Genomic DNA, 13,457 nt, shown 5'->3' on the forward strand with positions numbered 1-13,457 from the left:
TTCTTTCTTTCTTTCTTTCTTTCTTTCTTTCTTTCTTTCTTTCTTTCCTTTTTGCATTCACATTCACATGCTTATTTGTACTAGGTATAACATTATGAGATTAAAAGTGAATAATTTTGACTAATAATTCAAAGAAAATTTAAAAAAGAATGATTACCATTCATATGTAACTAAAAACTGAACAATTTTCTAATGAGACCCTCCAGAACTGCAGTCCATTGCCATTTTAAGCGAAAATACATGTGATTATGTAATTAATAGGTGACAAAGGACCTTACTGAACACTCATCTTAATGCTTTCTTTTTACCAGGGAAGACTCAAAAACTCCGGGGGAAACTGTGTGTGTGTGTGTGTGTGTGTGTGTGTGTGTCTGGGTGTGTGTCTGGGCGTGTGGGGGTATGGGTGTATGGGTGTGTGGGTGTATGAGTGTGTGTGTTTGGGTGTATGAGTGTGTGGGTGTATGGGTGTGGGGGGTGTGGGTGTGTGGGTGTATGGGTGTGTGTGTGTGTGTATGGGGGTGTGGGTGTGTGGGTGTGTGGATGTATGTGTGTGTGTGTGTGTGTGTGTGTGTGTGTGTGGGTGGGTGGGTGGGTGTGTGTGGGTGTTTGGGTGTCTGGGCACTGGCATACAATTCCCATTGGTTCTGTCCAGGGCTGGATTATCTCTTTCCTGCACTGGGTGCTATTCTCTTTCTTCCAGGTCACATTTACTGTACAATACAGCCCTCCAGTCCCAAGCTCCTCTAGGTTAGTGTGTGTAGCACATCTGTAGCTAAATGCACATAGCAGCAACCAGGTATTTTACAAGAGCATCATGTTTCCTCAACAGGCGTAGAGAAAAATGACCTGTACATTTGAAATGAAAGAAGGCGGTGGCTGAACTATTAGTAGGACCTGTCCTTAATGTGACAGGTGACATGAATGGAATGATCGGGAGGAAAGTCCCTCCATGATATTCCAGACAGTGTAGGCAGATTCTTCTTAAATCTTCTTACTTTTTATTAAATAGAAAATTTTATCCACTTGTGTTAGCTCTTATATATCATCTCTCTGCCCACTTGTCCATCTGTCTATCCATCTGTCCATAAATACATTACCCATCTGTCTGTCCATCCATCCATCCGTCTGTCTGTATGTATGTCCGTCTGTCAGTTTATCTACCTATTTCAACATGGGACTTCTTTTTTTATTTTTTAAATTTTTTAAAATTTTTATTAATTACACTTTATTCACTTTGTATCCCCCCATGAACACCTCCCTCCTCCCCCCCAGCCCCACCCACCCTCTCCCTTCTCTACGCATGCCCCTCTCTAAGTCCACTGATAGGTGAGGTCTTCCTCTGCTGCCTTCTGATCCTAGTCTATCAGGTCTCATCAGGACTGGCTGCATTGTCTTCCTCTGTGGCCCGGTAAGGCTCCTCCTCCCTCGGGGAAGTGATCAAAGAGCAAGCCACTGAGTTCATGTCAGAGACAGTCTCTGTTCCCATTACTAGGGAACCCTCTTGGACACTGAACTGTCAGGGGCTACATTGGTGCAAGGGTTCTAGATAATCTCCATGAATGGTCCTTGATTGGAGTATCAGTCTCAGAAAAGACCCCTGTGCCCAGCTTTTTTGGTTCTGTTGTTCTCCTTGTGGAGCTCCTGTCCTATCCAGTCAACCTGGGAATTCTTACAAAGTAGCTGTGTTTAGGTTAGCTCTCTTCCCCTTCCTTCCTCATATACACATAGGAAACTGGAATCCCTTTATGTGAAGATATGACGTAAAACTTGAAGATGGTCTTACAGTCTCTCCAACTGGAACAAAAATTTTCTTCAAATCCACAAATGAGCTCTTGCTTATGTCTTCTTTGGAATTCCTCTTGGGTTGTGTTTCAGTCGTGGAAGATGTTAACAAAGTAACAAAGCATTGCCCCTGGGAGGCTCATGGCTTAGGTGAATAAGCCTGCTGCAAGCATTGCACAGATGGCAGGAATATCACCCAGTCTGGATTCTTCTACTTTTCAACTTATAATTTCAGGTAACAAGTCTTTTCCCACCAACTTTCCTCACCCACCCTCCCCTCATCAGCGATTATAATTTTCTTTCTTTCTTCAGTCTTTCTTGGGACACTGATCAGTTTTAGTTTAGTTAGCTCTAAGGTCCTATATCCATATATATATAATATTAAATATCTAAATTACAAAATATATTTGCATTTATATAGAACATATGTATATTGATTTTATACAATGCATTTTGAACATCTCCACTCCCAACTTTTTCTTTTAACACCTTCCAGATCCCCTACCTCCCTACCAGTCAATTTCACTTATTGATTTTTTATAACTCATTGATGCTAATTTGTGCTGCTCATATACTCCTAGGTGTGTGGTGATCCCTTGGAGAGTGGTCATCCAACCGGGAGCCACACTCTTAAAGAAAACTTCCCCTAGAAGCCATCCACTGTCCATAGGTTCAGATCCTCAGTTAAGGGGGGGGGGCTTACAAACCCTTCTTCCCTTCAGACTAGAATACTGATTGCCTCAGTTTTGTTCAGGGATTATGTAGGCAACCACAACTGCTGTGAGTTCATGAGCTCAGTGATCCTGTCATGACCAAAAGATGCCGCTTCACTCTAGCCCTCCCTAATTGAGGCTCTTACACTTTCTGCCTTCTCTTCTACAATGTCCTCTGTGCCATATGGAGGTGCTATGAGATAGAATATCCCATCTGTGGCTCAGTGCTCCACTCACCCTTAATCTCTGCACGTTCATCCCTCCTCTTTCTTACTACTCTGTTCCATTTCTGAATTCATTCCTGTTCTCCCCTGAAGAGATGACCTGGTACCATTTATAGAAGTAGCTAGGAAACTAAGAAAAAAAATGCAGATAAAAATATAGGAATGTCAACTTTCAAATATAATTTAGATTTGCTGATATATTTATGACCTCGCTGCAACCTATAGAGCAGAAGATACCTAAATACGATTTCCATGAATAGATTCTGTAGCTTTCTAGCCCATATTTAGAAGAGGCTTAGGGATCATTCTTACTCTAAATGTATTCAGAGGAGAAGTTAGCACCTCCATACATCACGGAGATTAAGAATTCTCTCAAGATGCCATTGAATATAATAACATTTGGACAGAAAATTCAAGACATGGGGGAGCCAGTGTAGAAATAATGCCTTGGCCAGTCAATGAGAACAGAATGTTGCCAAAACTATAAGCTTGCTCCCCTCCACCCATGTCCTGTATTTTATTACAAATCTGGAGGTTTTAGATTTTCTGAGATAAAAGCAGACTTGTGTTTGAAGGGTCACAGTAACCTTGTCCCTGTTTACCTTCATGGCTCTCACCACACCCCGGGCACAGTTTTTCTTGGTATCTAAACTATTTAACTCAAGCTGCAGTTCATAATAGCTTGCTTGGCTCCCATCACAAGTATGTTTTACTGTTAGTTTTAACTTCTGCAAAGTATTTTCTTTTATATCAAGAACTGCCCATTAAATCAGCCAGTCCCACAACTATCATAAATATTTCTTTTAAAGTCCATTCTCTTTTAAGTTTTCTACCCAAGAAGAAAGGCAGAAATAGCTGCAAAAAAAAAAAAAAAACCCAACAACAAACAAACAAAAAAACTTTCTCACTAGAGTGAAGGTTTCAGATCACCTTGTTTCATGGAATCTGGCGTGGTTTGGGAACAGAATTAGGAAACAGTGTTACAGTGAAGAAACTGAAATGCACAGGGGTGAGCTGCATGGTATCTGAGATCACACTGATTGCTCTTTCCAGTTTTTGCAGTCAGATGACTCTGTCTTCAGTGGCAGAGGGAGCAGCAGGGCTTGAGCCTCAAGGAGGAAAGCATCAATTTGCTATTTCCTTTCCATAGCATCCCTATGGGAGGCCATTTCACAACATCCCAGGACCCAGAAAGGAGAGTTTGTGATGTTTGTCTCCCCATTAGCTATTTTGTGAGGGGGGTCATGAAGCCCAGGACTGGCCACGACCGCTGCTTTGCATGCTGGAGGTTTGGAACGGCCCTTGCATTCCTGGCTTCTCTTGTTGCCTTAGAAATCTGAGAGTTGGCCGTTCTGGGCTAGGTGCCTCAAGGAAACTGCTTATAGGCTAGCCCGGCTTTATAGAAAGGATACTTTGCTGAAAAATTCTGAGTACACATATGGTTTCGATCAATAAAATTTTATTTTACATGTACCTAGGTAGTCTGTTTAAAGACTCCCATGATGGATCATTTTGTAAAGTGGAAAAATCACCTTTCAACATATTCTTTGTGCAAATTTACATTTTCATGAATAAGTTTACTTCAAACACCTGACCCTGTTCATTTCTAGAGAGGCTACATGGAATAGCTTTGTGGAGAAACTTCTGTCTCCTCCCTTTCTTTCTTCTTTCTTTCTTTCTTTCTTTCTTTCTTTCTTTCTTTCTTTCTTTCTTTCCTTCCTTCCTTCCTTCTTTCCTTCTTTCCTTCCTTCCTTCCTTCTCTCTCTCTCTTTCTTTCTTCTTCCTTCCTTCCTTCCTTCCTTCCTTCCTTCCTTCCTTCCTTCCTTCCTGTGCCTTTCTTTCTTCTTTCCCCCTCTCCCTTCCTCTTTTTCTTACTTTTCCCTTTTATACCTCCCTTCCCTTCAGTTATTCCTTTAAAATACTTATTAGGCACCTACTATGTGTCAGATATTATTATAAACATTTGATACAGAGCCATATCAGTTTCAGATTAAAAAAAATTATCTACTAACCACATGGAGCTTGAATAGAAAAGCAGTCATCAGGCAAGAGTAACTGGATAATCACAATTTGTGAAAGATGTTAAGAAGGATGTTAAGACAGATGATGTTATGGACTGGATCAACTGAAACATGCCAAGTGCGGAAACGCTGTTTATCTGAGAATGTATATTTAGGAGGTTTAGCAAACAGACCAGGTGGAAAGCTTAGGATGTGGTTGTAGCAGCACATGCAGAGACTGAGAGGGGGAAGGCTTGGTGCTTCCAGTCGAGTAAAAAGGGTGGCTGAAGCCAAGAGCCACGCTCACGCAATGTGCGTAGAAAGGGCAAGGGCTGGAGTTCTGAGAGGAGCCTGGAGTAGAATGTAGGAGCCAGGGAGGACATGCTTTAGTAACAAGGGACAGAGACTTTCTAGTGAGAAAGACGGTGAAAGAGGTGGTGGAGGGGAAACAGAGGAGTAGCTACTTCCTTTTGAACAGAAGTGACAGAGTGTGAGGGGATCTTCAAAGACCATCCTGGTTGATTAAGTCCAAAGCAGCAAGAAAACAGCAAAACAGGCAAGTGAGTTAGACTGCTTTGGGATGACTGTATGGAGTCACGATGGGAGGTTCATGACATGGCTGGAGAAGTAGACTCTGTGAGAAGACAGCAGTTTGAAACTGGTGAGTCAGTGGAGATGGAGTGAAAGTTTGAGTTTAAACATGATTGCATTTCCTCTATGTTGACTTTTAAAACTCAATGTGTATGTGTGCATATTTATGTGTAGGGGGTACATGGATAATGTGCATGCAGTGGTTGGAGGACAACGTTTGGGAGGTGGTTCTCTCTTTCTTCCATATAGGATCTTGGGATTAAACTCAGATCATCAGGCTTGGTAGCAAGCACTATTCATGCTGAGCCATATTGCTGGCCCTAAACATGATTTTGGTAAACTGTCGAGAAACCTAAGCAAACAGTCCCAGTACCAAGTCTGGAAATGTAGGATCTAAAGTTTTTATAGAAGAGGGAGGCAGGTGAAAGAATTAAAAAAAAAAAAAAAAGAAAGAAAAAATACCAGGGAAGCGTGTTTGAAAAAGTATTTCAGATGATTGCAGAGGGGAGAGTGCAGTCAACAGATGGGAATGCTATTTAGCAGCCCGGTGAGCTGTAGACTGACACGCATTCCCAGCCTGGCAAGGTACAGTGGAAAGCTGCGATACCAGTCAGGTGGCAGCAGGTTCCAACATTGGGAGCCTTACAGGGATCCCAGCATGCTGACACAGCATGGTGGGAGCTCACACAGAGGACCATGCTGAGGAAGGAGTTTTCAGTTGGATTTATAGTGGGGAAATTTGGCTTGCCTGTAGGCAAGAAAAAAAAAAAAAGAAATAGAGGAAGGGCAAGTTCGAGACGAAGGTGAGAAAAGACTAAGGTTTCTTTTTCTCTTCCTTTCTTTTTTGCTGTTGAATGTGACATTCTCCATCAACTTTTTTAAGGACACAGTTTAGTGCCACTGAGTACAATGATTTTATTGTGCCACTATTCCCGCCGTCCTTCCTCCAAGTTTCTCCACTTAAGAACGAATGACAATGTTCCATTTTCTTTCTTCCAGTTGGTGGTGACTATCTTACATTCTGTTTCTATGAACATGACTCATGACTATTTTAGGTTCCACATAGAAGCCTGGTCATATTATAAATTGTTCTTTCGTGTGTGTCTTAATTCGCTTTGCATAAACTCCTCAAGGCTAATCTATGTCGTAGAGTACAAGAGAATATCACTCCCATTAAACGCCAAATAGGGCTGGTGAGATGGCTCAGCCGGTAAGGTCCTTGACTCAAAGCCTGATAACTTGAGTTCAATTCCTGGGACAAGCATGATAGAAGAAGGGTGATCACTCCCATAATTTGTCCTTTGTACACAAATATGGTGTCACACACTTATACGCATTCTATACAAGCATATACACATGTGCGCGCACCCACAAACACACACACACACACACACACACACACACACAAATGTAATAGGAGTACTTAAATAAATAAGCGAAAGTCAAATGATATTCCCACACCATACTTGATTCAGCTACTCAACCATCACTGCCAGGTGGCCATGTCCACATTTTGTCTGTTGTTTGCAATGCTCTTGTGAACATTGGTGCAGGAAAACTAGCATTCTCTATAAGTAGAGACAACAGAAACACAAAGCTGCCCTGGAAAGGCGGGGTTTAGGATGAGGGAGGAGATTCAAAAAGCAGCAGTTGGAGAAGAAATGGATCTGACCACAGAGTTAAGAACAGGTAAGCAGAGGTGCTCCGTAGATAATGTAACAGTTAATATGGCATAATATGTATGAGAGAAACGGGGTTTTGATCCACAAAATATAAATTCTTGGTAAAATTTAAATAATCAAAGGTAGAATTGGAAAAGAAAACCTAAGAAAGAGGCATAGGAAAACACCAGGACTGGACCTAACTGATGCTACTATTTTGTCTGGGCAAGGTATCTCCAAAACTCCCTGTGGAAAAGTAGGATGTGGTAATGTTAACAACCGTACAGCCACACAGATGTTCGTGAATGAGCACCCACTACACATCATGGCCAGGAGGGTCCTGTCTTTGACACTGTCAGGGGGTTGGGCCTCATCCGGGTCTTCATGCGGTCCATGGGTCACAGATTGGACATGCCTTCTATTTCACACAGGGAGTGACCCACCATTGTCACCTGTCAGGTACACAGCTACCCTTTCTCAAGACAACTAATTGAACCACCCTGAGCACCTTGTTTCCTGTAGGGTGAAGATTTTAATATGATTTTTGGTAGTTATCTCTGTTTCCAGTTCTTTCCTCATGTCTTCTAGAAAATGGAGACTTTCAAACACTTTTTGGACTCTGAACACCTTGAGGACTGGTTTGTGTTCACTGTGGGTGTGGCTCTAACCCAGGTATTTTCCACGTCTCCTCTCTCACTTAATACATGTATTAATTCTGCCAACTTCTGCCCACAGTTTTTCTCCTAGATCTCATTGAGCAGTGTCTGCGGTTACTGTCTTCTGCCTCCACTGAGCACACAGTCCACGACGGCAATTCTGGACGATGGAGTGCGAGGACTAAAAGAGTTAGGCAAGAAGAATGTTCAGACACTCTTGTCCTAAATCAGATGCGATTATGAATACAAATGGAGCCAAAAGTATGACTTTCTCCTGCTGCTATCAGGAGATATTTGATGATGTCTTACAGAAGGCTACAGAATGATGATGTCTTGGGCACAAATGATGTCTTAGAAAAGGCTACAGAAGCTGGTCATCCATGATATTAAAATTGGATCAATGTCAGATGTTAGAAAACACAAACTTCACAGTTATTATGGGTTCTGCATTTGGATAATGGTCCTTTTACCCTGTAACTAGCTGTTCTCAAACTATGCATGGTATTTCCTCATCATTTTATAAATTATTCGGTTTGGGAAAGCTCAAGATAAGGATGGGGACAGAAAAGTTCACAGGCCTTTGACTAGTATCTCCATAGTCTATTTTGAAACCCACCCGTAAAAGGTTTCTGTTGTCTGATTTATTCCAAAATGGGCTCTAAATTAGCATACGTATATGCTGCTGAAACCTTCCGTGGGTTATACTCACCTGGTTTTGTGCACTTCAGCTATTGCTTCCCTCTAAAATTTATGTCACAAAGGTCTTAGCTCATTTAGCTCACAGAGTTCCCATTGTACTGGAGAGTTAATGACTGATAAAAATGCAGTGAAAATTGACCAATTAGTCCCCTGGCCCTATTGTTTTAGCTACCTAGAAGTCATTACCTACTTTTATGTTAATATTATGGGAAGTATAATGAACGGGTTTATTCAAAAGTTTGTTACAAGGCAATGTTGATTAAAAAAAAAAAGAAAATATTGAAATAGTATTTGGACTTCCTGCGGATACTGCTGTGATGGTGTTATAGACTGGTCATGTTCTGTCCCACAAAGATTCAGATCCTGGAACTCGGTTCCCACTCTGTTAGTACTGAGAGGTTGTGGACCACTATGGAGGTGGCATGCCTAAATGCGATGTGATTAGATCATTGGGTACCATTTCACGAACAGATTAGCATCTGTTTTAAGAGCCTAGGTTACTCCTCTTATGACTGGATTACCTCTCTTGAGGGTAAGGTGGGTCTCAAGGGATTGAACAAATTAGTCAGTCTCTGCTCTCTCTTTCCCCTCACACGTCTCCTTTCTTCTTCTCTGCCATGATATGACACAGTACAAGGCCAAATGCATGCTATTGAGATACCTTTGGTTGTCCAAAACTGTAATCTAAAGAAACCTTATTTCTTTAGAAACGACCTAGTCTTGAGTATTTTTGTCATAGCAATGAAAAGCAGCCTAAAATATATTGCTAATTCCTTCCTCCTAATTCTTAAGGAGGAAGGTGAAATACTATTAATACAAGAATGCTTTTCAGAACATAAGGAATATATTTAAAGTATACTCATCTAGTTTATGGCATGCAAAAATAGGTAGGGGTTGGCTTTCTAGGGTGTCCACATAAGTAAAAGTGGACTGAGTTGATGCTTTAATAGCTAAAGAAAAACAATGTTAAAATGTGTTTTGAGTTGGTAATATGGTTCAGTTGGTAAAGTGTTCCCCAACACCTATGTAAACCGCCAGGAAGGTGTGGTGGAGCAGGCCTGTAATGTTGGCACTTGGGAAGCAGAAGACAGTAGTGGGATATATACACACATGTACGCTCACACACATACAGAAACACATGCGCACACGCACGCACGAGCGCAAATCTCTTATAAACCTTAAGATAAGGAAGTTGAAATCTTGAAATTAAGATTTGAAATCCAAAATGTTAATTCCAGCAATGTTTTTTTGGACATTCCTCTCATGTGAGTGTAGGCTTGACAAGGTGTGTTAAAACAACAAATGTTTTCAATCCCATGAATACATTTACTTTTACCCTTAAGGCTACCTCCTGCCCCCAACTTCAAGCAGCTACTTTTTTTCCTGAGGTGTCACTAACTTCTGGGGTGTGACTGTTAAACGGGGGAGGGAAGAAGGGAGAGCATCGCAGAAGCCTTTCATTCCAGAGCCAGGAATCTTCAGATCCCGAATATGTTGTTGTTTATTTTTAGGCTTAGAAAGCAGGGAGGTCTTTCACCACTGTAGGATTGCTGCCTGAGTGGATCAGACAGCTGCGGGCAGAGGCTCAGGCAGCGCTCAGGCTACATTCAGCTGCTGGGAACCCTTGAGCTAATTTGCTTTCCCCATTCTGAGGGGCTAGAAAAGGCGATGTGTTTGGAAAACACTGAATACATTAAGAAAATCCTAAAGGGTTTGGGAAGCAAAGCAAACACGTATCACCAGTAACCAACACTCCTGAACACAAAGGAGAGAGAGCCTGGGGAAGGCTGGTTTCTAGCATCCGGTGAAGAGACTTGTCAACCACAAGACAGTACTTTTGCTGATCATTTCTGTAACAAATGCAAACTAGACTCTGAGGTTATTAACTCAGCACTTAGAGGTTAAATAAAAAGAAAAAAAAAGATTTATGAGAAGGAGGCCAGAAATTAAAATTAAATGAAAATAAGCATGAATGAGTGAGCAAGAAAGATAAAGATACTAATAAGGTCTGATTTTCAGATCCACAGAGGGACTCTACAAAGCTTATTAGCTGTCACTGCCACCCTGGGCTTTAAGCTGATCTCCCTCTCTGTGCTTTCCAGAAGAAAATGTTCTTCAGGAGCACAGTGAACTTTGATTAATTGCTTTCATCCACTCTCACTGGCTTCAAGACATGGTAGGCAGGGGCCTCAGTGACTCAGGCTAAACGCTTATGATTTCTGGGAAATACATTTAACGTTAAAGAAATGCATTAAAGAAATAGGTCTTTTTGCATTTTAATGTTCTCTTAATAGTTCAAATGGCTTTTCTGTTTATTAAATGTTTACTTATTTTAAAGTGGTGGAGCAAATGTGTATCATCTTCCTCTTCATCCTTTTTAACTTCATCTCTTGGCTTCTCTGAAGACTGGTTGAGTAAGAGGACCCAAAGGGTAGGCTGCCCACAAAATCCTAACTCTAATTCAAACATGCCATGTGGCAGGAAGTCAGATGTCAATCGTTGGTAGACATCCTCTTGCCGTGGGTGCAATTATGCTCTTCCTTCCCCTTCCTCCCATTTTCTCTACTTCCTTTGGCAAACCCAAAACCCAGGAAAGAAAGCCTATTTGGGGAGCAGTTTCTACCTGATTCTTAACCTTTCTCTGTCAGCTGCGAGAGGTTCCCCACCCTGGCTAGCATTCCCAGGCCCAACCTGTTGGAGTGCAATGCACTCTGACCACAGGTTCATCCTGCAGACGGAAAGGCCTCTGAAGCTGCCAGGCCCAGGCCAGTGGGGTCAGATCAGATCAGCCAACAGCCTGGGAAGGGAAAACCCAACTCTTGTCAAAGAACTCAAATTCTAGGAGGACTAATTAGAAAGGTTTATGGAAGCTGGGGCGTTTTTCTATACAAACACTATATCAAATGTAAATACAACTGAAAGCCCAATAGCAGGCATTACCATGCATATCATTTGCGTATGATCCCTTGTCAGAAAGAAGAGTTGACAGACCCTACCTTAGGAGTAAAGAACTAATGGAGAGTTTGAAAAAAGCGACTCATAGGAGTGCAGCCACTGATAATGACTAGGCTAAGAACCATTTTAAAGAGAATTCTGAATACTGTCACTCCATCTTCAGATGCTAAGAAGGGTTGATTTTTCTTCATACACACTAAGAAAGAATAAATGATGGAACTTCAGACCCTGTCTAATGGGAGCAAAACTTGACTTTATAACTCTGATTAAACAAAAAAATTACCACTTTGATGCCCAAATTAGCATCTTTTCTCTAGCATATGGAATTAATTAGTCCATGTAGGGCAAAAGCTGAAATCATATCTATCTGAAGTTTAAAATTAGGAACCCACAGTGTTAACTCTTTATTGCTTGTCTAATGTTCTGTATATTCTAAACCTTCTGAGTATTGCATACAGGAATTTTCATATTCCTCTTCTTTTTAATATATAAAACCTCCCTTGAAAAGACAATGAGAACATTTTCAGATTTCCCTCCCCATCCTGGAGGTGGGGAACTTTTCCATTGTGCCATAAAAAAATCTAAAATCATGTGGATTTTTTTTTGTCTCACATTTATTGTATAAATACAAAAGAGGCTAAGTAATTAATGCATGATGGAGCTGGTAAGAGCTTCAGACAATGGGAAGGAGTGATTACACAGGTTGGTAATAAGTGATACTAGCTTTGAAACTTTTCTGAAAGGGTGAAAGCACTCCTTAACTTTGGTTTAAAATATTATTTTTTTTTCCTGAGAAGAAAAGGCAGTTTTGAATATCATAGAATTATTGGGGCTGCTTTCTGAGAGATCACCATTCACTAGAACTCCTATTTAGTGCTCTCTAATGGGGGCCATAACATTTTGCTGACCAAAATCAAGCTTGTGTAGGTGTATTTATCTTTAATCAAGACCGGATGGAGGATGGATTCAGGGAGGAAGTGTGGAGATGAGAAAGGCTCTAGCTGATATGAACCACCATATAAGGAAGTGGGTACTATTTCAACTATTATTCACACATGAACTATTCAAGGAACGGGATTATCTTTCATATATTTTAATGTTTTCATTGAACAAGCACACGAGGAGTGACTTCTTCTGACAGGTCCTCCATGAGGTGCAGGGAATACAAGCAAAGTAGCTAAATATAGTTTCTACTCTCATCTTTGCTGTGCTCTGCTCCATTCATTTTTAAAAGTTTACAAAACCTCCATTTCCACAATCCCCTTAGTTTCTCTGTGAGCTTAGAGATTTGGTATCTATGAGGAAGATATGAGTATTCCATATAGAGTTACTGTTTATTCACTAATTCATTAGTTAATTGGTACAGTAAATATTATGGGCATTCTCCAGATCCCATGCTGATGGAGTGTGGCCCGGAACACCCATCAAGAGATGTTTTCCTTTGTCCAGAGGGTCCCAGACAATAATTTTCCATAGGAATAGATTTCCTATGGGATTAGATATAATTCTGTTCTCCACTCGCGTAACATCACTAAAGAATCTATACCAAGGACGAGGTGACAATGACAACTGCATTTCTGACCAAGTTTTGCAATCACCAGTACTTCACAAAGAATCGCAAATAATGCACAATCACAAAAGCATGCTTTCGCCTGGAAACGCCTGGTAGCTTAGCACAGTGATGATTTATAATTTGGCCAACAGAATCAGAGATTGATTTATAGTCTGTCCCAAGCATCAGGCTTCTATTTGCTTGTCCACTAGACTGTGAAACTACAATTCTGCTTTGTAAGTATGTTTTCTTGTCCCTCCCCTTCCTGTAGCAATGGCTAATTTTTCCTTTCTTCAATACCACAGATGAATAATTCCTGCAGATTCCTGTTGCTGTTCTACACTACAAAATGGCTGCCTATGTGCTCAGAGAATGACAAAAGAAAGCTGTGGTAGAGATGGCATGTCTTTGTAATGAAATGCCCAGTCCAATAAACCATGTAATTAAGTAAAGCAGAGGTCCGAGCTGAGAGTGAAACATCCCAGTGGGTTATAGCATACATTTTTAAAAAATATGGGCTACTTCCGTTCCTTCAGTTCTTTACCTCCGGGCTATTTTTAAAAATATCGGAGCTATTTGTGAGCTTATCATATAAAAGGACAGGGGCAATCACTATACCTTTTC

The 13,457-nt window shown here is 41.0% G+C and overlaps 1 protein-coding gene across 1 annotated transcript in view; it reads right to left on the reverse strand.

Annotated features, from left to right (window-relative positions):
- Window positions 1-13,457, reverse strand: part of Pard3b (par-3 family cell polarity regulator beta) — a 517,239-nt gene that overhangs the window by 190,352 nt on the left and 313,430 nt on the right. The gene's annotated exons all lie outside the window — the stretch shown is intronic.

The sequence above is a fragment of the Psammomys obesus genome, unplaced genomic scaffold (genome assembly GCF_907164565.1).
Source record: "Psammomys obesus unplaced genomic scaffold, mPsaObe1.curated_primary_1811, whole genome shotgun sequence".
NCBI lineage: Eukaryota > Metazoa > Chordata > Mammalia > Rodentia > Muridae > Psammomys > Psammomys obesus.